Consider the following 4,056-nt stretch of genomic DNA (forward strand, 5'->3'; position numbering starts at 1 on the left):
CCATCATAACCGCCCGCCGCCCACCACTTCGCTTACCAAACAACTCAAATTGATTATTAATTTTGTTCTCACATGATAACTAAACATCTAAATGAAATGGTAATAATCTGTTACATTCCTTTATATAAGATTAGTAGACAGGGGACCTTGTTTCACATTAGCTTAATGAAAAACAATTTACTTTTAGTACACACTCAACTCATTCAATTAAAAACTAGAAATAAGTTCGGCCAAGAACAAGATCTAACGTGAAATTCCTTAAATATTATTGAATTGAGAATTTACCCGAGCTAAATTTATCTTCAAACATCTTTCTTTTAATAATTGTCAAACTTTTCATTATAGTTGTAACTTCAACTATACACTATAAATATCTTTTAACTTCAACTAAATATACACTATAAACATATGTACATCTCGATATGTTTGAAATTCATTTTTAGAAACATGCTTAAATTTGTTTTTGAAAAAAAAAAGTTTAAAGGAATAAAACATGGAATTGAAGAAATCATTTTCTAAGTACTTTTTTTTTTAAAAAAAAGTTTAATATAATATATAAAGAAGCATCAGTACGTATAAAGTGTGTCCGTAAACTGCCGTACGGTCCATGCCGTACGCCAGATGTGACCTGTCCACGTCTTCCTTTTTAATTGCTGGTTATTCAACACCCACTTGTAGCATGGACCCCCACCACCACTCACCCTGCTTTTCAACACCTTTCCGTTATTTATTAGTCTATCGTTCGCATCTTTCAACTAACCCCACATTTTTCAATGCTTTATATTTTTTTTTCAACTCACTGTGTACCATCACATAAAATAATACTTTCTAAATCACGTTACACGTTATAAATCATAATATATAGAATTTATAGATGTGTAACGAATCGAACGAACACGAATAATGACATGCTTGTGTTCATTGATTTATTATCAAAGGAACATGAACACTTATCGGATAAATATTTGTGTTCATATTCGTTATTTTTATTAAATTAACACAAACTTTTTGTTAATGTATGTTCGTTTATTAAATGAACAAACTTAAACGAACTTCCATTCAAACAGTTCACTGAATATTCGGTTCGTTACAGGCCTAATAATATACAATAAAGTTTATTTTTATTAACTTTATTGTTATAAACCTAGTTCCACAATTTTATTAATTTCATATTCTTACGTTTAGTCATCTAGATAAAGAATCAAGCAAAATATCATACAATAGAAGAAATATCGTTTAATCTATGTAAAAGTTGATGGTTGGAGTGTACCTCTATTCTAACAACCTGCTAGTTTTTATTATCAGCATCCTTTTGCATTCAAAAGAGAGAATAGGATTTCATATTATCATATACTTCATTGCTTTAAAAAAGTAACATCATAAAATCAAGAATTCCTTGCTCTTAAATCTGAGTATAGTATTTTTTTTTTATCTTAAAAAAACTAAGTTTTTGTAACATACTGTTTAAGAAAAGTAGTGTCATAAAATCAAGAATTCATTTCTTTTACGTCTGAATATATATATATATAGTATTGTTTTATCTTAAAAACACTACGCTTTTGTAACATATTGCTTAAAAAATGTAACATCATAAAATCAAGAATTCATTTCTTTTAAATCTGAGTAAAGTATTGTTTTATCTTAGAAAACAACTTTTTTTTAACAAATGTTGATTAACTATTGATGGTACATGTAAAGTAACTACCACGATGTTTTCAAACTAAGTACAATATAACTCTAAATTTCTAATTAATAATCGGTGCATCTAAACTTTTACGGTATTATATATGAGTGAACTGCCGGTTATAAGAGTGTCTAAGCCAACCACTTGTAATCAAAATAACACACAAACACCCTTGTTCTAAAACTCTACACACACACATGTTGATTTATTAGTCTTTTATATATGCTTCGTACATAAAAAAAAACTTTTTAAAAATGAAAATCACCCATATGTGTGAATCTATTGATTTATTTATTTCAAAAGTATGGTTTTGATAGCATTTTGTTTAAATCTATATATGCATATTCACCACATGCATATATTATTTGTGTTCATGATTATAATTTTAAAAATTCAGAAGAAAAGTGATAAAATCAACTAATAAAATGATGAATAAACCATTTAATATATTATCATAATAACATGCGTATATGTGATACTAGACGGATGCTTGCACGATGCAGCGAGAAACACAAACATTGAAAATCATGTAACACGTGTATGGGTATTCATTGTTCAGTTTGAAAGCATAAAACATTTAAACCGGTTATTGGTTTGATTTCACAGTTAATTTTTTTTTCTTTAACTTTTAGTCGATGATTTTCAATTTTCAAAGGTTCGGTTTCAGTTGTCGACGACAAAAAAACATTACCAATGGTTTGGCTCACGGTTTAGCTTAAAAACCATCATAACCATACCATAAACACTCCTACATAAAATACTATATATATAATTTTTAAACTGAAAAAAACTATAATAATACCATACTAAAATTAAAGAGAAAAATATGTTCGCTTTTAGGGTGCAATTTAAATATATATATGGGAGGGATATTTTGAAAACCATGTTGAGTTTTAAGAACTTAAGAACTCAATTCTAGGCCACACATTTAATCAAATGGATTGAAATATGTGGTTGAGATTAAATCTGGCAAAAAAGTCAAAGTAGAAGAGAGAATAAATATGTAAGTGGTTACACTAACTTTTACGTCCGTTACACATGTGTAAAAAGTCGACTAGGTGCGTAAAAAATTCTGTAATTTTTTATGTGTATGTAACTTACATATATTATGCATGTGTAAAAAAAATTCAAAAAAAAAATCGTTACACTGAGTTCTTTCAAGTTCTTAAAACTCAAAGGGTTCTTAATTGAAATCTCCCATATATATATATATATATATATATATATATATATAATATAAGAGTGAGATACCTCTTAAATTTTAAGAGATACCATTTTTATTGCATATTTTACAAGTAACAATGCATAGAATTTTAAAAATGTAGGGGTAATATAGTCTTTGCTCATTTAATAATAAATTTACAATAATGGTCCTTCATCAATCAATATTAGTTAATTTATTAAACAGTTACACATTTTCCCCTCTTTATAAACCAACTAACCTCCACGACTTTTTAACAGCCATACCTTTTTCACACGTTAATATTTTTTCTAAAAAAGTACACCATAAAAAATAGCATTTTATTCTCTTTAATTTGAGTATGATATTGCTATAATTTATTAATTAAAAAAAACTAACATGTTACGTGATTACCAGTTATTACAATTTGGTTCGGTGATTTATTTGTTGAAAAAATGACGATGCATAAGATTTGTATGACAATTAAGATTTAAAAATCTATTCTTTATACTATTGAAACTTATGTTACCTTGGTGATTAACGTAAAGAAAGAGTAAAACAAGTTATGCGTCTTGTTCTCGTTTTATTTTAAAAGACTATGAGTTTACGTTTCTGAAACAAGAATATTGTTGAAAAGAATAACGACAAATTGTCTTAGAGAAACAAAGTAAGACAATGCAAAGAACGGGAGTTATGCCATATGCTACATTTGGTAGAAATGGATCATTCACGTGTTTTGTTGCTTTGTTACGAAATAAACCAAGCTATATATAAGTTAATGTTGGTTTCTTTGATTTATTACTATAAATACCGTAGTATATATTCTGTATCAAAATATACAATATACAGGTCCGCTTAATATTTTCGAAGTCTAAAACCAACTAAAATGTTAAGGCATTTTTTTTATTTTCTTTATGCATATAACACCATAGAGTATCCAACCATTATGGAATATGGATTATATAAAGTGATAATAGATATAAGACAATCCTCCTTAGCTTGCGGCTCATCGACGAGCTACCAATTCTAAAAAACTCTACTTTAAAAAACTCATAATACATAACCCCTATTTAAGATTCGGACCCTATAAAACTGGATGCATAAACCCGTGACATCATTCAACTTACCCACGAGACAACCCTGAGAATATATGACACATTAATTTTGCTTTGTTTATTAGTTATATAACCAT

This window comes from Bidens hawaiensis, unplaced genomic scaffold (genome assembly GCF_021521415.1).
Source record: "Bidens hawaiensis isolate Kalapana, Puna unplaced genomic scaffold, B.hawaiensis_p1.1 tig00002866_1, whole genome shotgun sequence".
In the NCBI taxonomy this organism is placed as follows: domain Eukaryota; kingdom Viridiplantae; phylum Streptophyta; class Magnoliopsida; order Asterales; family Asteraceae; genus Bidens; species Bidens hawaiensis.